The sequence below is a fragment of the Nelumbo nucifera genome, chromosome 7, assembly GCF_055504915.1.
Source record: "Nelumbo nucifera cultivar China Antique chromosome 7, China Antique-T2T, whole genome shotgun sequence".
NCBI classification, from domain to species: domain Eukaryota; kingdom Viridiplantae; phylum Streptophyta; class Magnoliopsida; order Proteales; family Nelumbonaceae; genus Nelumbo; species Nelumbo nucifera.
The window spans coordinates 29,233,957-29,261,769 of record NC_142655.1 but is presented as its reverse complement, the minus strand read 5'-3'; the positions used below and the strand labels follow the sequence as shown (position 1 = coordinate 29,261,769).

The following is a 27,813-nucleotide window of genomic DNA, read 5'->3' as shown; positions in this document are numbered from 1 at the left end:
GTTAAGGAAATTAGTTTATTTTAATAATTGGTAATATATAAAATCAATAAAATAGTCAGCATATAAAATAAATCTAAAAAATTATAAAAGGAAAAGGAGGGTTAGTTAATCTGCTTGTTCAAATGGTCTGTAGAAATGCAGAGTGGAATATGACAAAATAACTTGGGCAACCTATCAGACTAAACTAAGTTTAATTAAATTCTGAGAAAGATGAGGATAACTACCTTAATTTAGATAACAGTAGAAATCTGCTGAATTAAAAAATATGAAAGAAAAGTAGTTTCTTGAAGAGAGAAGGAAGCATGGTTTCAAATGTCGCCAAATGTCGCCCGACATATGTTGATGTCGAGGCTCACCGACATGAAAATGGATGGTAATATAAAAATTACATTATTTCGGTCGACATTATCTATACTTCGGAAATGTCAACCAAATCGGTCCAAATAACCAAAAAAAATGCAGTTTTTCCTATTATGTCGACAGGATGTCAACTAATTTCGACAAGATGTTGACCAATGTACATTAATAATTTCTATTTAACATTTCAAACAAAATATTTATAAAAAAGAATTAACAAAATATAAAAACAAAAGAATAAATTAATTACTTTATAACATAAAGCATAAAATATTTTTCAAGTAATAAAATATTAACTAGTTAGTATTTTTTAAAATATTTATTAAAATCAGAAAATGTTTATTAAATTTTATAATAAATCATATTCTACATTTAATATAAAAAATCAGAATAAATTTAATAAATTTTATACTAAATCATAATTTATTATAAATTTAGTACTAAAAATCATAATAAATTCATTAAGTTTTATAAGAAATCAGAATTTATCATAATCTTAATACTACAAAAAAGGAGAATCAGTTTATTAAATTTATAATAAAGCATAATGTATTATAACTTTAATATTTAAAAAATCAGAATAAATGTATTTCTATTTACTAGTGTGAAATAAATATATTAAAATTTATAATAAATCGGAATTAAAAATAAGAAAAGAAAATATCAGATAACCTTGTAAAAACATCAAAATGCATAATAAATCAGTAATATCAGATAACCTTATAGGGCGGCACAACATAAAACAACATATATAACACTCAAAAACATAATAAAATTTGGACTCACATAACTACTGTGGTCCCCACCTCCTATCTAACAACTAACATAAAACATCTACTCAGAAAAACATCATAAAACTGATTAAATCTTCAACACTCCCCCTCAAGTTGGGAGTAAATGTCACACATTCCCAACTTGCGTAGATCATGTCCAAGCTTGTTCTTTGCCACCCCTTTAGTGAGAACATCATCCAACTGCAACTCTAAAGAGACATAAGGTAAACAAACTTCTCCGGTTGTTACCCCTTTCTCTTATAAAGTATCTATCAACTTCAATGTGTTTTGTCCTATCATGCTGAATTGGATTCTGGGCAATATTGATTGCAGCCTAATTGTCACAGTATAACATCATAGGTTCCTTTGCTTTCACCCCAATCTCCCTCAAAAGAGATCTAACCCAAAGAAGTTCAGAGACACCAGGAGCCATGGATCTATACTCAGCCTATGCACTTGACCTTGCCACAACCGCTTGCTTCTTACTCTTCCAGGAGATCAAGTTTCCACCTACAAAGATACACACTCCTGATGTAGACCTCTTGTCATCTAAGCATCCTGCCTAGTCTGCACCTGTATAGGATTCTAGCTTCAGATTCTCATGATTTGAGAAAAAAATGCCTCTGCCAGGGTGCTTTTTCAGATATGCAAGTACTCTCAATAGCTTCCCAGTGCTGAACCCGAGGTGCATGCATGTACTGACTCACAACACTGATAGCATAAGAAATATCTGCTCGTGTCTAGGGGTTTAAACGGATTGAATTCGAATCGGATCAGGCAATATCCGAATTTGAATCCGATTAGAAAATTCGATATCCGACGAATATTGAAAATTAATATTTGAATTCGAATCCGATTAAATATTCGAATATTCAATTCGATTCGAATTCAATTAATTAATTATTTTAAATAATTAATAAATATATAACATAAATATTTTATTGATATAAAGTATATCAATATATAAATTATTTATATAACTTAATTATTATATATAAATTATATAAAATATTTTATATATTATATATAAGAATTAAATAATCGGTCGAATTCGGATATTTATCGAATCGAATCAGGTCATATCCGAATTCGAATCCAATTAACTATTCGGTATGAATAGGATATCCGAATTCGACCAATTAGATATTCGAATTATCCGAATTCAACTCGACTATGCCGAATATCGAATTCGACATCGGATTTTCAAATACCGTTGACACCCCTAGTCGTGTCATACACAAATACAGTAGTCGGCCCACCATTCTTTGATATCTCCCCACATCCTTTACCAACTCGCTATCCACACCATTAATTATGTGATTTGAATCAATAGGAGTGTTTGCTGGTTTGGTCCCCAGCTTCCCAGTCTCCTGTAGTAGGTTAAGTACATACTTTCTCTATGAAATGAAGATCCCATGCTTGGATCTTGAACCTTCAATTCCTAAGAAGTATTTGGGCTCACCAAGATCTTTGATCTCAAATTCTTGCTGTAATGATTTTTTGAGATCACCAATCTCCTCTAGATCATTTTCTGTCACCACTATCCACATACACAATCAGAATTGACACCAAAGCATCTCTCCTATTCACAAAGAGGGTGTGATCAGATTGTGTATGTGTGTATCCAAAACGGATGATTGCCCCTCTGAACCTGTCAAACCAAGCCCTAAGTGACTGTTTTAGTCCATACAAAGATTTTCTGAGTTTGCACACCTTTCCTTAATCAACATTTTCATAAAAGCCCGTTGGAATGTCCATATATACCTCCTCTTGTAAATCACCATTGAGGAAGGCATTTTTGACATCAAGCTGGAACAAGGGCCATGAATAGGTGGCTGCTAGAGATAAAAGGATACAAACTAAACTCATCTTAGCTACTGGTGCAAAGGTTTCTAGGTAATCAACACCATAGGTCTGAGTATACCCTTTTGCTACCAACCTTGCCTTGTACCTCTCTATCTTGCCATCGGCCTTATACTTCATTGTGAATACCCATCTACACCCGACTGTCTCATTGTCTGGGGGGAGATCATCTATTTCCCAAGTTTGGTTTTTGACCAAAGCATCCATCTCATCTTGCATGGATGTTTTCCACTCAGGTTTGGAGAGAGCCTTAGTAACATTCCGGGGTATAGACATAGAATCCAGGGAAGAAAGAAAAGCATGGTAAGAGGGTGATAAGGCACTATAGGAAAGATGGTGTGAAATGCAATGGGCTGTACACTTTCTCTTCCACTTACGAAACGCAATGGGAAGATCAAGGTCAGTGGGATCAGCTGCAACAATGGTGTTAGGGACAGAAACATTATCATCAGAAAACATAACAGGCTCAGGCTCAAGAGGAATACCTGGAACTGTATTTGCCGAATCTGGAGTTTCAGAAGGACTGATATAGAGTGGTGTGGGTTGAGGATGTGTGGAGTCAACCATCATCTGCCGGCGTTGATATTTCTGTGAGGCTGCCCGTAGTGGCTCAAGTACTGAAACTGGAGGTGCAGGTGTTGGCTGAACTGATGGAGGCACCAAAGAAACAGGAAGATGAATAGATTGTGAGTTCTTCTCCCCAAAACTCTCCCCCTGAGGAGAACCACTCAAGAAGAAGGTCGATTCAAAGAAGGTAACATCTATAGTGACAAATCTGCTCCTTGACACTAGGTCATAACAGCAATACCACTTTTGGTTTTGAGCATACCCAAGAAAAACACATTTCTTGGCCTTAGGATCCAATTTCTTGCTATGAGGGCCAATAATGTGAACAAAGGAAACACAGGCAAAAACCCTTAGAGGTATATGAAATATCTCCCCATCTGGAAAAAGAAGACTATATGACACCTTAAATCCCAAAGTCCGTGAAGGAACACGGTTAATCAAATGCACGGCTGTAAGAACTGCATCTCCCTAAAACTGCACAGGAACTGAAGCACACACCATAAGACTCCTTGCCACAAATTGTATGAGAACCATCTAGTGGAACTATCGTACCAAGTTAGGAACCTCATCACGTGATCTCATCAAATATATCCAAGAATATCGTGTATAATCATCCACAAACAAGAGAAAGTAACGGAATCCTCCCATGGAAGGGATATGATATGGCCCCCACAAACAAGCAGAAGACTATCTACAATGCTTTCCTAACTGACAACTTTCACACTCCAAAGTAGATAACTGAACAGACTCAAATAACTTTGGAAAAAGGCATTTCAAAGAACTAAAAGAAAGATGTTCCAAGCGATTGTGCCAAAGCATAATCTGGTTCACTAACTCTAACCCACTACTACTGCTACTACTAACATGATGGCCCTAATGTCTCAGAATCTCATCTAGAAGATTCACCTCACGACTACTCCCAATCATCTTCTTTGACTCCAGATCCTGTAAAACACAATTACTAGGAAGAAAGGTCACGGAACAATTCAATTTTTTTGTCAAAGAACTAATAGATAGTAGGTTGGTATGAATTCTAGGGACATGTAAAACAGAAGATAGAGTTATATCATCGGTCACTCTAATTGTCCCCTTCCTAGCAATGGGCATATGTGAACCATCTGCTATAGAGACTTTGTCTCTACCAGAGCACAATTGATAGGAACTGAAAAGGATAGGGGCATTAGTCATGTGCTCAGATGCTCCTGAGTCTATAATCCAGGGAGGTCCCTCCTTACCTGAAGTGGATGCAAGATTTGCAATTGCATATGAACTACCTGTATGTGCAAAGGAAGTGGTGTAATTGGCTCCTGCATTCTGCTGTCCATCTGGAAAGCTAGAGCTAGGTTAACCTTTCTTACTCATAAGCTGTCCAAACCTCTCCAATTTTGTTCTCACTACTGCTTGGATTCCCAATCAATTTGGGAAAGAGGGGCCAAAGAGTCTCCTGTAGTGGCTACATTTGCATTTCCCTTCTTGTTCCTTATCCAAACAGGTAGAAGATTTGGATGAACCTTCCAACAAGTATCCTTGGTATGCTTAGGCTTCTTGCAATAATCACACACCAAGTCCTTATCTTCCCTTCTAGTCTCACTACTCCCCCTGCCTCCATTTGGCTTAGGTTTTGTTGTACCAACCATAGTCGACTGGTCAATCCCAAGCTGTCTCAGCATTACATTCCTCCTACTCTCCTCTCCAGAGACAAATGCATATGCCTGAGAGAGTGTCACGCCCTCCCTAGAAAGAATATGCTTACTAGCAATGTCAAATTCAGGGTTTAGCCCTACCAAGAACTCAAAAACCCTATTCCTCTTTACCAGTCTGTGATAAGTTGCTGCATCATTTACACTTTCCCATACCACAGTTTCTAAGTGATCTATTTCCTACCATAGGGTTTTCAGCATGGAGAAATACACAACAAGAGGTTTTTCTCCCTGTTTCATACTTATTACCTGATTTCTTAACTGATAGGCTCTGGCTTCATTTTGCTTCTGAGAGTAGGTTTTAGTCACTCCATCCCAAATCTCCTTAGCAGTATAAGCCCATAGGAAATTTTTCGCAATATGAGGTAACATAGAATTACATAGCTAGGACATTACCATGTAATTCTCCTGCACCCATCAGGAAGAGTCTATATCAGGTTTCTTCTCCTCCCCAGGTGAGATGCTCTAATTTTCCACGAGCACCAATAGCCATCTTAGTTGATTGTGCCCACTCCAAATAATTTGTACCATCAAGTTTTACTGTAGTAATGATCCCAGACCCAAAAATATCATTACTACCTCCAACACCCAGTCCCACAGTACCGGTAGATTTCATCTTGATATTCCAACTCTCCATCTTAGTTCAAATAGTTCAACAGTAAGAAAAAATAGATTGGAGACCTTCAAAAAATACTTTAATATCACACACAAAAACCAACCCTTCCGGAAGAAGAAAACCCTAGCAGGAGAGAAATCTCCTCCCCACGCCTCCCAACAGAGAAAAGAGTGAATCGATCACTCCAGGAGGCTCAGAAAATTCCAGAAACCAAACCGCCCTCTTCAGAAAATCAAAAGAAAACTAACAATACCTGGATGCCCAAGATCAGATAAAAAACAAAGAGTCCAACTTTTCTGGGACTCTTCCCCGTACTCCAGTTCTTCCTGATTTTGATGCTGAACAGTAGATCACCTTCTTGATGACTAGATCCCACCAAAAAATCCAAGAACTGGGCAATCTATAGCAGATCAATCAGCCCTTTACTACTTCATGCAGTCGGCTGATCTAGGGCTGCATGAGAATGCTTCAAGAAACGCTAGCTGATGCTCTGATACCAAGTAGAAATCTGCTGAATTAAAAAATATGAAAGAAAAGTAGTTTCTTGAAGAGAGAAGGAAGAGAGAAGGAGAAGAAGAGAAGAAGAGAAGAAGAGAAGTTGAAAAGGAAAGAGAGCAATGATCTGGCTGCCCCCTTCACTTATTATTTATACTAAAAATAATAGAACAGTACAAAGACAACCATGCCCTTATAGGGCGGCAAAACATAAAACATATATAACACTCAAAAACATAATAAAATTTGGGCTCACATAACTACAGTGGTCCCCACCTCCTATCTAACAACTAATATAAAACATCTACTCAGAAAAACATCATAAAACTGATTAATCTTCAACAATAACTCATGTCAAGTTCTAAAAGAAAATTGCATAAAATAAAATGAAATGCAACCATGGACAAATCATATTAAAGGGATCTAGAGGGGATATGAAAAGAGGGCATAAACTAGGAATAACCTACTTCAATAATCTGTACAACTCATGTATGACAAAATGGATTAAGATGCGGATTTAACCGTATTAATCTATTCTAGATATTTATGCAACCTAAAAAATTATATAACTCACTATTAACTCAACCCAATAATTACATTAACCTGGCCTACACATAAGAATGCATGATCATACTAATCTAATCTCAGTTTTGCCATATATCAACAAGACGGATGTACTCAAGATATCACACAAGTCAAAATCAACAACTTTGTAAAATTTTGAATAAAATGAGATGAAAGAAAAACAAAGAAGACATGGAAACCATCAATCTATATTCAATAAAAACAGATTAATCAAATGGGAACTAATTGTGGAAAGGATTGAGAAAAGGCTGGCTGGATGGAAAGCAAGGTAACTATCAAATGGGGTAAGCTCACTCTAATAAAGAGTGTTCTATCTTCTTTACCTGTCTACTTATTATCGCTTTACCAATCCCAGTAGGGATGGTCTCTCAAGTTGAGAGAAGAATGAGAGAATTCTTATGGAGAGGTTGAAAGGACGGTAAAAAAGTTCATTTGGTGCACTAGGGAAAGGTGTTTAAACAAAAGAAGAATGGGGGATTGGGCATAAGAAGACTTAGAGAATTGAACTTAGCATTTCTTGGTAAGTGGTTCTGGAGGTCTGAACAACAAGGGAGTTGTCTGTGGAAAAGAGTAATTCAAGCAAAGTATGGTACAAAAAAATGAGGGGTGGGATCTAGGAGGGAAAAAAAAATCAGTCGTTTGGTTGCTTGGTTTGGAAAGGAATAGAAAAGAACTACAGTTTTTTTAGCAAGGAAATCAAGTTTGAAATAGGGAAAGGAACCAGGATTAGATCCTGGATGGATTGCTGGTGTGGAAACAATTTGTTGAAGGATGATTTCCCAGAACTCTTTGCAGTCACAGTTGATAAGGAGGCAAATGTGGATGATTGTGTGCAGTTCCAGAATGGGGATCATGTCTGGATCCCACAGTTTATAAGAGCTTTGAATGATTAGGAGATTGAACCTTTTGGAAGGCTACTCCAGAAGCTGTACAGCATGCAAATTGATTTTAACTCAGAGGACAGAAGGGTGTGGCTCAAGAGGACGAGCAGGATTTTCCTTGGTATGTAATCTAGACAAGTATATCCCTTCAAAGGTGGCTTTCTTTGTTTGGTCTGATTGATGATTGACTCACCTGAATGTGTGTTATGGAACAGAATAGAAGAATCAGGTGACCACCTGCTGCTGCATTGCAGTTTCACCTACAACATTTAGGTGAAAATTTTCAGAATTTTTGCCATCAAAAGTTGCTGCCCAGCATCAGTTGAAGCTTTTGTAAAAGGTTGGTGGATCAAAGGTTTAATCAAGAAAGGGAAAATCCTATGGCAATTGGTCCCAGGAGCAGTTTTCTGGTCGATATGGAAGAAATTCAACCAGACTTTAATAGTAACCATTACTCTCAACCGGCTAAACTTTTCTTCGGTTGGGTCATTATGCCGACCAGCACGTGGGGATGTTCGTTCAATCTTTTCTACTATGATCTCAACTTGTTAAAGAAATTACCATATGGGTGAAGCACATGCTTTGCTTCATGGGGCCTTTTCCCACATATGTTGTTGAAATGTTGACATCTTTTTGCTAATGATACCAGAAACAAGACCAGCATCCAGCATATGTAGTGAATTCGGTGCAGTCTTGAGAACCTACCACCTATGGCCAAAACTGATACTTGTTACCATTCAATCTGTTGATTTACAGATGAATATGATACTTGAATAGCATTGAACACATTTGAATGATCTTAAATCTGCAGTCAAGGGGTTAGTTTGTTCTCCATTATATGGATGAGTGACAGCTGCTCCAAATATTATGGTTGGTATAGCACCAATCAAATGGCATCTTCAAAGGGATGGTATCAACCAGCTACAACAGTAATTCTTCCTTCCATATGAAACAAGTGCATGGGAATATGTATATAAAATGAAGCTCTTTCACGTACGTCTGCACTTTTGAATTCATATGCACATTCGTAAAGCATTAGTGTAGTTCACTCATCTGAAGTTGTTTGGTCCGGCCTTAACAATGATTTTCAGCACCACATTAATCCTGAAGACTTGCTCTGGTTGACAGTGTTGTGATATTGAACCCATAGCTGGTTCACATATCCGCCTGAGATCACCTGAAAACAATATAGAATTATGGCAATTTTCAAATAGATTTCCTTATATTTGTAATTCCAAAAATCCAGATCAGAATTTATCTGAATGTAACAAATTCACGAAATTTACAGTAGCATATGACATACCATGGAGAATACCAACTGCTATCAGGTAATATTGCTACTAGTAGCTCCAACTCCATCCCTTTGACTTTGTTCATTGACACATGGTAAACATGCCTCAGAGCCTTTCTACTAGTTCGAGTTGTGCTGTGTTGATTGGGAGCACATGTTGTGTATTGAACGCCTACAGAAGAAAACATGCACTATCAAACAGAGCAAATGGAGTTTGTTAATCGAAAAAATAATAAAAAATACAAAATTCATAACTATTATTATTATTATCAAACACATCCCAGAAATATGAAATCAGAAGTGGGAGTACCACCATGACAAATACCTATTGGTGAGTTAACCTACGATTAGGCATGAAAGGACATCTCCATCAGAACAAACTTCTGAAACACATACAAGTGGAAGCCATGAAGAAATATAAAAAAGAAAGAAAAATTGAAGCCAAATCATAAGTGAATCATATCCTCCAGGGTTGGACTGGTATCTGCTTACTACACTGATAGCCTGTGTTATGTCAAGGCAAGTGCACAACATTGCATATACGAGGCTCCCTATTACGGAGGAACAAGGGAACTTCATGTTCTCTACTTCCTCAGGAGTCTTTGGTGACATTTTGTAAGAATGTAACATTTTGCAAGAGAAATCTTATTTCGCCAATCACAATCTACTCTTCTTCTATGCTCAAAAGCATCCTCTTTAGGATCTTCAAGGGTATCCTCAATCACAACCTTTTGTAACTTTTCAGATGTAAGGACTATATTCAAGTTGCCTTTTCAGTCTATGTAGTTAAGTCCTTTGCTTATATTCAAGTTGTCTAGGTTCCACTCCCATTTATTCATTTTTGAGAATTCCCTCATATTGAAAGGAAGCATTTTCACACCTTTGAAAGTGTAACATATGTGCATAGGACCAACTGTTTTAACTGCATAACCCTATCGCTTTTGTGAAGGATACGTCATCCATTCATCTAATGAACTTCCCTTTAGCCTCCATCATACTTGCCATTTTAGGTTAAACCTCTTCTAATAGATAAGTACAGACCCATCACATAGAAACATCAAAGGTATCATAAAGAGCTTTCCATTTTGGGATAGGCTTCCCCAACTAGTCTCTAATGCCCTATCATCTCAAGAAGTGGTCCAAGAGCTTTCCATTTTGGGATAGGCCTCCCAACTAGTCTCTAATGCCCTATCATCTCAAGAAGTGGTCCAAGAGCATCCACAATCAAGTAGATAGCTCCATTTTAGGATGCATCTCCACTCACTTTCCCACCGATGATGGAAGGATTTTAGAGATGACTTCCTAAGATCATCCCTATCTCTAGCACTTATATAATTAGTGATGGAACATTTAAATTTGTAATCACAATGGATTTAGGGTTAGGTTAGCCATGGGACTCCCACAAGCCTTCACAAGTCAAGAATTACCACCAAGTCCATGTAGGTGATTCCTTTTGGGAGGAAATACAAAATGGACACAGTTTTGGAAAGACTATTGAATAATCAATAAGACAGGGTTGGGTAGGTTGGACCGCATGAAACGAGCTAGAGTCACCAAAAGTTTCACAATGACCCATCCCTTCACTGACTACCCATGACCCATCCCATAAGGGCTGATGAGATTCATTCTTCCTCAAGGAAAGTAAAAATAGCCAATGACATTCTCAATCTTGCCCTTATCATGCATTTTCAGGCTAGGCCAAGATCAATCCCTTTTGCTCTCCTTTCCTTCTCCTTCACTTTTCCTACTTTTTATTTCCTTTTCTTTCTTTTCTGTTTTGTTTGCTCAGGTCAAGGTTGAACCTCTAGGACCCAAAAAGGGTAATTGGGCACCCCAGGTGGTCTTAGTAGATAGGATGAAACATGGCTTAGGTTGGGTCTCATCAAGGAAGGATAAAAGGTTAAAAAATGATGAATAGATGAACCTGTAGCTACAAAACAGATATACAAAATAGTAGCAGGAGCTGTAGGGCTTAGTAATTAACAGTTAAGCACAATATTATTAATAAGGACTACTAACAAGATGATAGCAGCTGATAAATAAATTGTACAGTTAAGAACTGCAGCCTACTATGAAGGTTAGTAGTTCTACAGTTGCCAAAGGATAAAAACAATGAATGTAAATAACTGTAGAAAAGAAAGGAGCAACTAAAATGTAACTTAACACAATAGTAAATGGCAGCTGCACTAGTGGTGTATGCCTTTGAAATTGGAGAGAGTACTAGCAATAAACAAGTATGTAGCACTGAAATGGACTTGCTGCAAGATAGCTGAGATATGGACCAACTATCAAAAGAAATAGAACTAGCTGCAAGAATGTAACTGCTGCTAGAAATGTAAATAAGCAAAAAATATAAACAGAAGAACAATGAATGTAAAGGCAATTAGTAATGTTAGTGCAGTTAATGGAGTTAGTTGAGTTAAATCTCAAATTGCATTAGTCTTCCTTGTATCTTTCAGATATAAAAAGAAAGAAACAAAACACAGTATAGATATGCAAGATCTAAAGGTAACTAGTGAGATCCACTTAGAGTCAAATACCTAGGTATGTTGTAGTTTAGAATAACATTTGAGTGGGTGGTGATTGTAATAGAACCAGCCACTTTGCTAGACAAAGAGAATATTCTGGTTTATACTCTCTCTAATGGAAACCTAAAACTGTTGGTAGTAGTTTTCAACTTGTTTTAAGATCAGTTTTCAACTTGTTTTAAGATCAGTTTGCAAAATGTGTTTATTTATAAATAGTTTATTTTATAAAAGGTTTGCAAAAGGTTTTAATCCTAGGATCCATCTAAGGGTATGACACTACATCTTCCAGTCAAGGGAGAGGTCCTTTCTCGTGGGCATGGTTTCAAATGTTGCGACATTTCGCTAATGTCACCCGACATATGTCGAGGTTGAGGCTCACCGATATGAAAATGGATGGTAATATAAAAATTACAATATTTCGGTTGGCATTTCCTATATTTCGGAAATGTCGACCAAATCGGTCCTGTTATGATTCGGCCTACCTTAGAATTCTATCTGTCTGAGATCGGTTAGGTAGAAAGAGGTAGAAAGGTGGAAGAAAGAGAAAAAGAGAGAAGGGGAAATACTGGTTCGAACTAGAAGTGTCAACATAACCTTCTCCCAGTCGGCCAGACAAACTTATATTATTAAAACTAATTGAAAAGACATATGTGCCCTTATTTAAGTTAGGAGCACTGGTTCCAACACAACATTACAGATCAGCAACATTAGTCTAGGTAAAAAGACAGAAATACCCCTACGCTAACACTCCCCCTCAAGCTGGTGAGTATATGATTACATATGTAGTCCACTCTTCCCCGACTCAAGCCTTTTGTAAATAAGTCAGCCCACTGATTTCCTGTATTAACATGTGTAGTGTCTAGTTCTCCATTCAGCACCTTCTCCCTTACAAAGTGGCAGTCAACTTCAATGTGCTTGGTTCTTTCATGAAACACCGGATTAGAGGAAATATGAACTGTTGCCTGATTATCACAATAGAGCTTCATTGGAGTGTTGATGTTGTACCCTACTTCCTGTAGAAAGTTCCTTAGCCACACTAATTCACAAGCGGTGTGCGCCATAGCCCTATATTCTGCTTCTGCACTGCTTCTTGCCACAACCGTCTCTGCTTCTTACTTTTCCATGTCACTAGGTTGCCTCCCAGGAAAGTGCAATAGCCTGTAGTAGACCGCCTATCAGACATAGAACCAGCCCAGTTAGCATCAGAATACCCTTCTATTTCAAGTTTTCCACCACTCTTGTATATCAGACCGCGACCCAGAGCCCCTTTTAGATACTCCACAATTCTTAGAACTGCACTCCAATGAGGAATTAGAGGTTTTTGCATGAACTGGCTTACCACACTAACCGCAAATGAGTTGTCTGGTCTAGTAATGGTTAGGTAGTTCAGTTTGCCCACAAGTCGTCGGTATCTGCTAGGGTCTTCAAACACTTCACCCATATCACTGCTTAGTTTGGTATTTGTGTCCATGGGTGTTTCAGCTGGTTTGGCACCCAACAAGCCTGTTTCTTCCAGCAAATCAAGCACATATTTTCTCTAGCACATGTTAATACCATACTTGGATCTTGCTACCTCTATCCCCAAGAAGTATTTCAGCTTACCAAGATCCTTTGTATGAAAGTGATCCTGCAGATAAGTCTTCAGCCTGTCAATACCCATGTTATCATTTCCAGTAATAACAATATCATCTACATACACCACCAACAGTATTTTCCCTCCTAGAGAGTCATGACTAAATACAGAATGGTCAACTTTGCACTGTTTCATACCAAAATTCTTTACCACCTCACTGAACCTACCAAACCACGCTCGAGAAGACTGTTTAAGCCCATATATAGCCTTCCTTAGTCTGCACACCTTACCATCCTCCCCTTGAGCAACAAACCCTGGAGGTTGCTCCATGTAGACCTCCTCGAGTAAGTCACCATGCAAAAAGGCATTCTTGATAGATATCAAGCTGATATAGTGGCCACTCATACATGGCTGCAAGAGAGATCACAACACAAACTGACCCTATCTTAGCAACCGGTGAGAAGGTCTCTATGTAGTCAATACCATAGGTTTGGAAGTACCCTTTTGCAACCAATCACACTTTTAGGCGTTCAACACTACCATTAGGCAAATACTTAACCGTATAAACCCATTTACAATCAACATCTTGCTTCCCAGGAGGAAGAGCAGTGAGGTCCCAAGTATGATTATGATGAAGGGCAAAGAGTTCTTCTTCCATGGCTCAGCACCACCCTGGAGAGGCAAGGGCTTCCTGGACATCCTTAGGGACAACAACTGATGATACAAGGTGACAAACTGGCGATGGGAAGCGGAAAGGTAAGTGAGACATAATTAGAAATAGGATGAAGGGTGCAAGTGCGTTTACCTTTCCGCAAAGCAATGGGAAGGTCAAGCTCAGATGCCGAGTGCGGGTCTGGTGCCGGATCCATCGACAGAGATGTAGCCGGAGGAGTAGTAGCTGGTACGCGTGGGTGATGTGTATACACAGGTGGTGGCACTGGAGGCAAGGGTTTGGTCACGGCTAGAACCAAGGGAAGAGGGTCAACAACGGGAAGTGGAAGAGGAGGAGGTGATGAGGAGGAAGAAGCATCACCGGACCCCAAAAAGAATGGAGTAGACTCAAAGAATGTGACATCAGCACACACAAAGGATCGTCGAGAACTAGGATGGTAACACCGGTACCCTTTCTGGGTCCAAGAATAGCCAAGGAAGATGCACTTAAGAGAACGGGCATCGAACTTGTCATTCCCGGGACCCAGATTATGGACGAAGCAGACACACCCAAATACCCTCGGCGTAAGAAGAAGCGGAGACAAAGCGGGAAACAAGACCTGAAACGGATAATGACCATCAAGGATGAACGTGGGCATCCGATTAATCAGAAAGCACGAGGTAAGCACTGCATCACTCCAAAAGGGTTTGGGAACATGCATGTTATGCATGAGATCTTGCTGTTTCCAGGAGATGGCGATTCTTTCTCTCAGCCACCCCGTTTTGTTGTGGGGTGTAGGTACATGAGGTTTGATGTATAATGTCGTGTTGTTCCAGGTATTCCTGAAATGATGAGGATAAATATTTGCGGCCATTATCAAAACGGAAAACTTTGATGTGGGTACCAAATTGGTTACGAATCTCAGCATAAAATTTCTGAAAAATGGTAAACAATTCACTTCTTTCTTTCATTAGATAGAGCCACGTCATCCTTGAAAAATCATCTACAAAAATGACAAAATATTTGTATCCATTATATGACATCACTTTATCAAAACCCCAAACATCTGAGTGAATTAAAGAAAAAGGACTCGACACACGGTTATCAACCCTAGAACTAAAGGGAACACGATGGTGTTTCCCAAACTGACACGACTCACAATCCAAAACAGAAAGCTGACTCAAGGACGGAATCAAAGACTTCAAGACTTTTAGCGACGGATGACCAAATCGGCAGTGCCACTGGAGAGGAGAAAGAGATGACTGGAGAGCTGTTGAAGTTATTCCACCACCACCATCAAGATAATACAGTCCACCAGCTTCATGCCCTCCACCAATCTTCATCCCCGTCTTGAGATCCTGAAAAACACACATAGAAGGATAAAAGGTAATGGAGCAGTTAAGTGATTTGGTCAGCTTACTGACAGACATAAGATTAAAAGGCAATTTAGGAACATACAAAACTGAGGAAAGGGATATAGGATCTAGGTCAACATTACCAACACCACAGATTGAGGATGTGGAACCATTAGCAAGGGTGACAGATTGTGATGTTGAGCAATGAGATAAGGATGAAAACACACCTGGAGTTCCAGTCATGTGATCGGAGGCTCCAGAGTCAATGATCCAGGGATTGGGTGTGGATGCCAGACAAGCCATACCTGAGTGAGCAAAAGTCGTTGTGTTCTGCTGTGATTGGATAAACCTCTCATATTCATCACGGGGAACACTCACCATTTCCTTTACGGGACCATCTGTGGGTGTAGAAGGTATCTGATCAGATGAATGATTCTCCTGTCTAAAGCTGGAGCTTGAGTCACTGGTCGTGGCATGATTGGCCCAGGTTGAGGGTGGACCATGTAGATCATAACAATAGTTAATGGTATGCCCATCCATACCACAATGAGTGCACTTCCTCGAGCTTGAGCCACACCCTCTACCACGGGCTCCCCCTGAATCTCTGCCCCCAGTACGACCACCACCACGATTATAAGTAGGCCCACCATTACCACTTCGGCCATACACAGAACCACTACCACCACCACGGCCAGACTGAGCTCCCCTAGCTCCACCTCGAGTACCACGGCCTCTCGATATAGCAAAGACAAATAGATCTATCTGAGATATTAGAGTTCTTAGTAGATCCGATAGAAATCCTCCAGAGTCGAGCAAATACCTCTTCCAAGGAGGGAAGAGCTGATCCTCCTAATATCTGAGCCCGTACTGGTTCAGATTCAGACTTCAGTCCCACCAAAAATCTAGTCACATCAAGCTGTTCTCTCTGTTACTGCTGAATCTTGACATCAGAAGTGAGAGGGTGATAGACATTCAACTCATTACGTATGTTTCTCATGTTGGCATAGTACTCCTCAAGACTCTGATTGCCCTGTTGCAGGTTAAAGTGCTCTTGATACAACTGATACACTCTGGTTGTATTGTCCTGACCCGAATACAATTTCTTCGCATGGTCCCACACATCTTTGGTAGTGTCAAGAAACATGAAGTTTACACTAATCCTAGGTTCCATACTATTCCACAACCATGTGATGATCTGAGCATCCTCTTGCTCCCAGTCTTCATACTCGTGAGAGTCAGTGGAGGGTTTCTCCTCTCTTATGTGTTTTACCTTCTTCCTTGCCTTCAGAAAGACTTCGACGAATTTAGCCCAAGGCACATAATTCTCTCCATTTAGTTTAATGGAGGTCATCTGAACATTCAGGTAGTCTGTAGGCACCATCACACTAGGTTTACAATCACTGTTATCTCCCATTATGTTATCACCGATTCTGCACACTTGCTGAATTCTATTACCACTGAATTCTGCACACTGCACACTGCACACAACTAGATCACACCTGTCACACTGGTTTCAGCACTTGTTGTTGCTGAAAAGTGTGCTCATTACACCATAAACCCTACTCCTAAGACTACCTGAAATCTCACCACTATATGATTATAACTCTTCCTTCGAAATACACAAAAATCAGCATAAACCCTAGCACATTACTGTCTGAAACCCTAGCATATGGTCTGAAACACACTTCCTATTTGATCCATAACAGATATCATGCACTGAGATCTCTTACCTTATCACTGAAGTAACAACCACACGAGCAGGAAATCAGTCCACACACGACAGCCACTGCACCACACAGATCGGCCCTCTATTCTTCATTGATTAGGGGAGGGTGATCTTAGAAACCACAACAATCGACCACACACGACCTGACTAGAGGCATAGAAACCTCCAAGGGAAGAGGGCGATCACTCCTTTTTAGCCCTTTCCCTTATCTCCAGTCGAATGCAGAAAAAAAAGGAGAAACCCTAGATAGGGTGCGCAGAGAATAGAAATCTAGGCAGATTCAATCAGCTCTGATACCAAGTTATGATTCGGCCTGCCTTAGAATTCTATCTGTCTGAGATCGGTTAGGTAGAAAGAGTTAGAAGGGTGGAAGAAAGAGAAAAAGAAAGAAGGGGAAATTCTGGTTCGAACTGGAAGTGTCAACATAACCTTCTCCCAGTCAGCCAAACAAAACTTATATTAATAAAACTAATTGAAAAGACATATGTGCCCTTATTTAAGTTAGGAGCACTGGTTCCAACACAACATTACAGATCAGCAACATTAATATAGGTAAAAAGACAGAAATACCCCTACGTTAACATGTCCAAATAACAAAAAAAAGACAGTTTTTCCTATTATGTCGACAGGATGTCGACTAATGTACATTAATAATATAATATATTAGTATATTATATTAATATAATAAAGTATATTAATATAAATTAATTATTCCGTTAATAATTTCTATCTAATATTTCAAATAAAATATTTATAAAAAATAATTAACAAAAATTAAAAATAAAAGAATAAATTAATTACTTTATAATATAAAACATAACATATTTTCAAGTACTAAAATATTAACTAGTTAGTATTTTAAAATATTTATTCAAATCAGATAATATTTATTAAATTTTATAATAAATCATACTCTAAATTTAATATAAAAAATCAGAATAAATTTATTAAATTTTATACTAAACCATAATTTATTATAAATTTAGTATTAAAAATCATAATAAATTCATTAAGTTTTATAAGAAATCAAAATTTATCATAATCTTAATACTACAAAAAGGAGAATCAATTTATTAAATTTATAATAAAGAATAATGTATTATAACTTTAATATTTAAAAAATCAGAATATATGTATTTCTATTTACTAGTGTGAAATAAATATATTAGAATTTATAATACATTAGAATTAAAAATAAGAAAAGGAAATATCGGATAACCTTGTAAAAACATCAAAATGCATAACAAATCAGTAAATCGTCATTTACTAATTTGTTATTGATCTTAGTATCTTAGCTTTATATATTGGTTGGGAATAAGATAATAGTGTAGAAATATGTATTAATGCTTCTTTTATCATTTTACAAAATATCATTGCATATTTCCACATATTTCATAATATTTCCACAATGTCTCTAATTTTTACAATATTTCCCCTCGACATTTCTGACATATGTCCTATATTTTGATAAGCGACATTTCCATCGACGTCGACATTTTAAACCTTGCTCGTGGGTGATGTACTGATATTATGGATTGAGAGGTTAAGAGCAAGTGTCTACTTGGGCAAAAACTTCATGAAAACTTTTCTCAGGATAAACCATTGGATTTGGGTTCATAGGATGGCTTAAACCTAAATCCCACTTGCAATAAAGTGTTGGACCGAATTTAAGCCCAATTAGATTGGGAGCAGTTCACTACCGAACCCATGTGGTATAATTTCAGAGCTTGTTGGGTCCCCCACCATAGAAGCCAGAGGCCAAGGAGGTTGGTTAGTCATGTGAGAATAAATCACTTGAGAGTTTTAGTGATATTCCAACAAGGCAAGTTTGGCTAGGAGGTTATGTTATTGAGATTATTGGGTTGAATTAGGAAACAACTTTATTCTCTCCAACTCCTAATTAGATTAGGGTCTTATCCTAATTAGAAAGTATCCAAAACAGTTGGAAACAAATTGGTAAACTCCCATTAGGACTCTAGAAGTCCAACTTTATTTAAGATAAAAATATAGGAGACATAAGAGAGATTACACAATCAAGATTGTCCACCCAAAACCCTAATTCAACTAAGGCTTAAGGAGAATTGGTTTCTCTCTTTTCTCTTTGAGTTTTTTAGCAAAAACCCTATTCTCTCAAGTGATTAACAGCTGCAAACTTATCCACTCATGTAAGAAAGACACATACATCAGATGTAGCATAACCTATAGACCAGAGGATTTATTATATAATGAAAATATAAGATACATTAGAATCTGATCAATTAAGAGCAGTGAATATTAGGATAGATAAATCAGTTTGAGCAACTATGCTTATTGCAAGATTAATCCTTTTATGAAGAGTTAATCTTCATTGGAAAATTCCATGTTTAATGTTTTCTGAACCTGATTATAGAAAAAAGTGACCCCTTTTATTGTGCAGGAGGCAACAAAAACTGGATTTTTTTTTTAATTTTGGATGAAACCAACTATGGTTCCAGGACTTAATTAGATATGCCTAGCATGCTTTTACGGGGAAAAAAACATCCCCTATAGATGGGAAAGGCCGAAGATCGTTGCACAATCTATGATAATTTGCCAAAAAATATGTGATTATTGGGAATATATGTGGAAGTAATAGGACACTACTTTTTTGTATTGTTAGCCAAGGATGAAACTATAGTGCCCTCTTGGACTTGGGTGTAAACGGTATTTGAAAATCCGATTTTGAATTCGATATTCGACATAATCGAATCGAATTCGGATAATTCGAATATTTAATCGGTCGAATTCGGATATCTTATTCATACCGAATAGTTAATTGGATTCGAATTCGGATATGACCTAATTCAATTTGACAAATATCCGAATTTGACCAATTATTTAATTCTTATATATAATATATAAAATAAATGATTTATATAGTTATATACTTTAATATTTATTAATTATATAAAATAATTAATTAATTGAATTCGAATCGAATCGAATTCGGATATCGGATTATCTAATCGGATTCGAATTCGGGTATTGCCTGATCCGATTCGAATTCGATCCATTTACACCCCTACTTGGACGGGTGTAAGAGTGAATAATACAGACTGGAATGGCCAAAAAAACTTTGATATAGAGAAAGTCTGACTCATAAAATGTTACTCATGCTAGTTATGAAAAAAGCTACGAGGAAAATGGGTGACAACAGAACACAATAAATCACAAAATAAACAGTTTTTCCTTATTAAAGGGTACTTGCTTTGGATCAATTTGCATCCTTGGATTCACTAATAGGTGCAGATGCAAGAATCTGACATGGGTATAGGTTCAGTCAACTATAGAACAAGGATTTCTGGAATTTGTAGTATTTTAGATGATGCTTCTTTTTCTCAGCAACATAACTGAGGAAGTAGTGACTAACAGAATCATGGGGAGGTACTTGGTTGGTGTGCCACAGGTTGTGTAAAGGAAGAGACTCTAACTCATTTTTTTATCTTGAGAATCTTTTTGTAAACAGAAATGGTCCGATCACATAGTTGATGTATGGTTTTTGTTTATTTCCTGTTTAAAACAACATGTTGTTCATGGGCTTTTTGCCAGTTTGCCTTCTGATATTTTAATGAATTATATTACTTACCTTTCTCTGAAAAAAAGAAAGAAAGAAAGAACTAAGAAAAATAGCTGAGTAGCTGGCATTGCCTTCTCCCCTCCCATGAAGAGGAGAAGAGATCCATAAGGTGTTGAGACAAAAATACAATGAAAAAAGAGTAGCATGCTAACCATTCTCTCCCCATTTATTACTCCACAGTGAAAGTCTTCTGTGGGTGCACCTCATGCCAAGTTATCTGCTAGCACACTGCCCAACCTTGGCATCTATTTGAATGAGCTATTCAATCTATAAGACAAGGATTTGGGAATGTCTCAAATATCAAGGCCTATCTGATTTGGATACCATCCATCTTATGATCATGTGTGAGTCCTTCTACCAGGATCCATTCATCACTTGAAGGAAACCCCACTCTATGCCTGTAGAAAGACTTCCCCTATACGGCTGTAACCTTCCACTACTCTTCTCTATTTCTGTCATGCAATGCCCTTCCTGCACCTGATGGGCCAGGATTTCTAAGTGAACATCTATGAAAATGTAATTCATGTACCTAGAAATGGAGGCTTCAAGGAGACATTGAGTACTTTACCAGAAATAAACACCTACTTTATGGAGTAATGTTTCAATTTAATATCAAGGAAGGTATGGATGGCAAACAGAAAGCAACTAACCAAGAAGAAACAAGAGATAAAACCCCAGTAAATCATCTTCCTTTAGTCTCTTGAACCTAACAGGCTGGTTTTCCAAGAGAACAGGGAAGCTCCAAGGTGGAAAGACTTTCTCTATTTTACTGGTACTGAGAGTGAAGAGGTTTGAAGAGGAAGATGAGATGATAAGAAAACAAAGAAACAAATAGGGGTAAAAGAAATTAAAGCAAAACTATGTTTGATCCATAGTTCTCAAGGTCTTTGGGCAATGACTTGTATCAAAGTGCGCCTAGAAAAACGTAGAAAACCTATACATGTTCTTGCAACCAAAAAGCTCATACATGTTCTATGTTTAACACAAACCATTTTTGCACATTTATAGTCTATTAGTGAGAAAGGAGTCAAAGGACCAAACTGGTTCATGGGTTCATATATCAAGGCATATTAGTCCATGAATTTAATAAGGCAACAACAAGTTGAGAATAAATTGCATCCCCATACGGTTTATAATCAACAGTTGAACACTGTTTTGATACACAATTTGATAATAAATTGCATCCCCGTGCATCAATTATTATCTATTAATGCTCGACTGTAATTATTAGTCATAAAATTATTATCCTCTTACAGTGGGATGAGGCTTGGATGTTGATGACGATCATAAAATGATTATAACAAAGAAAGAAAGGAGTAATTGCAGCAAAAATAAATACCTTGATCAGTTTTTGATGGAAGCTCTATCCGGAACATTGAACTTTTCATCTAAACCTTCTCTTTGTTCTCAATCCTTTTCATGAGGCTATTTGGGGGAGGGGGAGGGGAGGTGACAGCAGACAAATCCCAAGTCTCAGCTACCAGCAGGATATTAACCTTTGAACCTTGAATAAAGCGTCACAAATCCTTGTATGCATTTTGGTTTTACTTGATTTCATGTGATGAATACCATGACTCTTCTAGATCCTTATTTAAGGAATGATCAGGCACCTGATCAAATCATTTTGCCACCAGCCAGACACTTTAGTCTTACAGTGGAAACTATGGCTAGAAGGGATAAGGATGGGGCTGAGGTTTTACATGTTTTCTAGCTTGATTTTGAAGGTGAAGTTTCTTCTTATAGATCAAGACGTCTCCTATAGGAGGATGGCTGGGAGCAAAAGTCTCTCCCTTTACTCAGTAATGCTTTGGCCCTCTCAAGATTGTTGGCCTCCCCTGTGATGAGGATATTATAGAAAAAATAGTAGAAGTTGAGGTATACATCTATGATCTACAGTATTAGTGTGAGGTTCTAGTATTGACTCAAGGAAATTGAACGTGGAGAAAGTTTATGGTTTACTGATTTTGGTTGTTTGTTCACCTCTAGTTCATTTAGTGGGGCCTAAGGCTCCATTTGGTTCACAGTCTGAGTCAGAAGTGGAATTGGAACAGAAATCCTTCAGAATTGGAATCGGAACCGTCTATTCCCATAGTCTGTTTGGTTCAGACAGGGATCGGAATAGGAATTGGAATCAGCAGGAATGGGATTTTATTCCCAAGGGAGGGGGAGGGAATGGCCATTCCCTCAAATGTGGGAATGCCATTCCACCAGGAATGGGAATGGGGTTCCGATTCCGCCCAGTCAAACAGTTGGAATTGAAATAGCCCATTCTGACTCCAATTCCGACCCCTATTCCCAAACAGGTCCTATTAGATTATATTCGCCACCAGAATCTCCATCAGCCTTGAGGGTTGAGGCCCTTGACCAAAGCAATGTTGCAAGACTCAGACCGGACATAAAAGCAGAATGTCTGCTGGGTCACGGGTTATATGGTTTGACCATGAGGAACCTACCAGATGCTACCAGTAGGTTTGTTGGGCATGGGCAATAAATGCCTAGAATTGTTTTTTTTTTATCAGCTTAAATGCCTATATTTGTTAGACTCTAAAGCCATATCTGGCCGAGGACCCAAGGCTCAAAATATTGACTTTAGGGATAAAACTGGTAAAAATGCTTTTTATTTTGTTATTAGTCTTTTACTAGAACACACCCTACAGTTTCATGGATTTAATTAAACCTAGCCTATAGTTTTCATTTTACAAAAACAAATGACCATGAAATTTATGGTGTTACATTGCTGATCGAGGCAGAAACACCAATAAAGGACAGCCATGCTAATTAAGTAGCACCCTTGAAAGGGTAATTAGGGCTGCAAGTTGGGTTGCCCGATTCAAAGAACTCAGATATTAAATAGAATTAATAAATTAAACTAAAATAATCAAAATATCATATATTGCTAATAAAATTAACTAAAAATGACTTTGATATTATATATCTGATGAGGGCGGATTTGGCCCTCCAGTGACATTATGACACCTGGTAGCCTCTTGACAACTAAGTGTAGCCTCTTGACTACTAGGCAGCTCGCCACTAGGCAGCTCGCTACAGGCAGCTCGCCACAGGCAGCTCGCTATAGGCAACTCGCCACAGGCAGCTCACCCTCATGTAGCCTGGCACCTCAAAACAACTAGGTGACACCCGGGACCACTTTGACAACAACATGCCTTTACTAAGTTGATGGTGTCCCACCAGGCGGCCTGGCATAGGCGCGGCCTGGCCCTGCACGAGCTGGCAGCCTGGCCCTGGCGCGACCTGGCCCTGGCACGAGCTGGCAGCCTAGCCCTGGCGCGACCTGGCGGCCTGACACAGGCGCCAATCTGACAACCTTGAGGAGCTCACCACCGTACCCCGCATTTTACGGGATTGTGACTTGTAACGGCTATATTAGCTCACCCACTCCCCGAGTCAGGCAGAAATGGGCAACCTTACCAGTTGGTCGCTTTATCCCCACCTAACACGAAAGCAGGTCCCATTACAGCGGGAATCCAAGAACTGCTCCACCTAACCCACGAGGACAACAGTATATAAAGACCTCACCCCCCAGGGGCAAGAGGGGGTGAGAAGATGGATGGTAATCTCTGCCCTCTAGCTCTCTCATTCTCTTATATCATCTTCAAGCTCTCTACTACTATACTGTGCTAACTTAGCCATCGGAGTGACCTCACCAGGTAAACACCCCCGGGTCCTCTGACATCTGGTTCCTTGCAGGCCCCTAAAAGAGCAACAAAGCTCATCAAGGTAGCTCACCTCCAAGCAGCTCATCAAGGTAGCTCACCTCCAAGCAGCTCATCAAGGTAGCTCACCTCCAGGCAGCTCATCAAGGTAGCTCACCTCCAAGCAGCTCATCAAGGTAGCTCACCTCCAAGCAGCTCATCAAGGTAGCTCACCACCAGGCAACTCATCAAGGTAGCTCACCTCCAAGCAGCTCATCAAGGTAGTTCACCAGAAGGCAGCTCGCCACCAGGGAGCTCCACTTCAGCCTCTGAGTCACCGACCACATGGCATACGAGATGACGAGGTACTTAGCCAAAAAATTGATACACCACGAAAAAATGATATGTGACCAGAAACGGTTACATCATTTGGCGCCGTCTGTGGGAACACACTACAAAAAGCTAAGTTCTCATCCTACAAAAAGCTAAGTTCTTATCTTACAAAAAGCTAAGTCCTCTTCTCCCAAAAAGCTAAGTCCTCACCTTTTTAGAAATTGAAGCTCCCGCTTTATAGTTTCCCTTTTTTTTATGATCTCAAAGAAATTGAAGCTCCCGCATTATGAGGCGGAGGCAGCACAATCATAGCCCTAAGGCGCCCCCCCCCCCCCCGGTGGCCTGGCGCGGCCTGGCATCCTGGCACATGCGCCGACCTGGTGCGACCTGGCACGAGCGCCGACATGGCGGCCTGGCCCAGGCGTGAACTTACGAACTGAAAAAGGCACCAACCTCAGAAACAAGTAAGCAATCTCTAGCTCCCGGATTGTGATTTCTAGCTCGCAGTCTACTATGAGAGTACTAACTTAGCCATCGGAGTGACCTCACCGGGTTAGCCACCCCGGGTCCTCTAACATTTATTGCCTTGCAGGTCTCTAAAGGGCAACGAAGCTCATCAATCCAGCTCGACACCTAGTCAGCCCAACGCCTCACAAGAAGCTCGGTACCCAAGCAGCTCAACACCTCACAGGCAGAGACCTCGGCGCTACAACAAGACCCAGTCGCCTCTTCGGCATGGGCAAAAGTTCAGGAGTGGACTACGAGTCCCTCCCAAAGCCTAAGGGCCAATACTGCTGAAAGACCCAATCGCCTCTTCGGCATGGGCAAAAGTTCAGGAGTGGACTAGGAGTCCCTCCCAAAGCCTAAGGGCCAATACTGCTGAAAGACCCAGTCGCCTCTTCGGCATGGGCAAAGTCCAGGAGTGGACCACGAGTCGCTCCCCAAAGCCTAAGGGCCACAACACAGATGCTTAAGACTCAGTCACCTCTACGGCATGGGCAACACTACTGCTAAAAGACCCAGTTGCCTCTTCAGCATGGGCAAAGTCCAGGAGTGGACCACGAGTCGCTCCCCAAAGCCTAAGGGCCACAATACTGCTGCTTAAGACCCAGCCGCCTCTACGGCATGGGCAATACTACTACTTAAGACCCAGTCGCCTTTACGGCATGGGCAACAATACTGCTGAAATACCCAGTTGCCTCTTTGGCATGGGCAAAGTTCAGGAGTGGACTATGAGTCGCTCCCAAAGCCTAAGGGCCACAATACTGCTCAAGACCCATTCGCCACTTCGACATGGGCAAAGTTCAGGAGTGGACTACAAGTCGCTCCCAAAGCCTAAGGGCCACCATACTACACAAGAGCCAGCCGCCTCGTCAGCATGGACAAAGTCAACAAGAGTGGACTATAAGTCGCTCCCAGAGCCTAAGGGCTAAAATACCGAACTAGCAAAGACCTCAGCACCTTACGGACAGCTCGCTTCCAAGCAGGTCCCAGAGCCTAAGAAACTGAATCAGCGCTTACGAGATCATCGAATTACGGGCCAAAAGGAGAAATCTACTCCCTTCGCCGAGTTACTTTCAGCTCGGAAGTGGGGGGGCAATTGATGAGGGCGGATTTGGCCCTCCAATGACATTATGACACCTGGCAGCCTCTTGACAACTAGGCAGCTCGCTACAGGCAAATCACCACAGGCAGCTCGCCACAGGCAGCTCACCCTCATATAGCCTGGCACCTCAGAACAACTAGGTGACACCCGAGATCACTTTGACAACAACTTGCCTTTGCTAAGTTGATGATGTCCCACTAGGCGGCCTGGCCCTGGCATGAGCTGGCAGCCTGGCCCTGGCACGAGCTGGCAGCCTGGCCCTAGCACAAGCTGGCAGCCTAGCCCTGATGCGACCTCGCGGCCTGACACAGGCGCTAACCTGACAACTTGAGGAGCTCACCACCGTACCCCGCATTTTACGGGATTGTGACTTGTAACGGCTATATTAGCTCACCCACTCCCCGAGTCAGGCGGAAATGGGCAACCTTACCAGTTGGTGGCTTTATCCCCACCTAAAACGAAAGTAGGTCCCATCACAGCAGGAATCCAGGAACTGCTCCACCTAACCCACGAGGACTCCAGTATATAAAGACCTCACCCCCCAGGGGCAAGAGGGGGCGAGAAGATGGATGGTAATCTCTGCTCTCTTGCTCTCTCATTCTCTTATATCATCTTCAAGCTCTCTACTACTATACTGTGCTAACTTAGCCATCGGAGTGACCTCACCGGGTAAACACCCCCGGGTCCTCTGACATTTGGTTCCTTGCAGGCCCCTAAAAGAGCAACAAAGCTCATCAAGGTAGCTCACCTCCAAGCAGCTCATCAAGGTAGCTCACCTCCAAGCAGCTCATCAAGGTAGCTCACCTCCAGGCAGCTCATCAAGGTAGCTCACCTCCAAGCAGTTCATCAAGGTAGCTCACCTCCAAGCAGCTCATCAAGGTAGCTCACCTCCAAGCAGCTCATCAAGGTAGCTCACCTCCAAGCAGCTCATCAAGGTAGTTCACCACCAGGCAGCTCGCCACCAGGGAGTTCCACTTGCCTCTGAGTCACCGACCACATGGGAGCAGACGAGATGACGAGGTACTTAGCCAAAAAATTGATACTTCACGAAAAAATGATACGTGACCAGAAACGGTTACATCCATATCTATTTATAGTACTATACATGGTTCAAAGTATTGATACGATACGCCCGATACGGGGCGTATCGTATCATATCTTTTGAAAAGGATACGGTCCGAAACACCTGGCATATCGTATCGTATCTTTTGAAAAAGATACAATTTTTTTTAATAATAAAAAATATCTTATAAGCTTCCCAAAAAAACTAAACTTTGAAAAAAAAAACTAAAAAAAAAAAGTATGTATCGGCCGTTTCTAAGTACCGATACCATACGACCAAAACTCGTATCGTATCGATACTTTGATCCTTGGTACTATATAAAGCAAATACTTGTCTTGGGCTCCATGAAGATCATAAAAGTTAAATCCAAATACCATATAATCATATATCATTAGTACTTGTTGACCTATGATCATTTGCCTTCTTGGGGTTGTTCCTATCTGGAAGGGGATTATGAAAATTCTTCCTTCTTTCTCTGGGGACCACGGACCAGGGCTTCAAAGTGGGAAGAAGTGACAGGCTCAGCTTTTAGAAAGACCCATGGTGCATGACCACCCTCTAGAGCTGACTTATTCCCCCAGCTCTTCCAAAGGGGGAAGAG

The 27,813-nt window shown here is 40.0% G+C and overlaps 1 protein-coding gene across 6 annotated transcripts in view; it reads right to left on the bottom strand.

Annotated features, from left to right (window-relative positions):
• Positions 1–27,813, bottom strand: part of LOC104593338 (Tetratricopeptide repeat (TPR)-like superfamily protein) — a 56,107-nt gene that overhangs the window by 15,404 nt on the left and 12,890 nt on the right. For 3 of the 6 annotated variants that reach the window (XM_010253094.3, XM_088891664.1, XM_010253095.3), the window contains exons 2-3: positions 9,141–9,300; positions 8,399–9,014 (exon numbers count right to left, since the gene is read on the bottom strand). The gene's annotated coding sequence lies outside the window, so the exon portion shown is untranslated. The other 3 variants (XR_734559.3, XM_088891665.1, XM_088891666.1) reach the window with 3 other exon arrangements.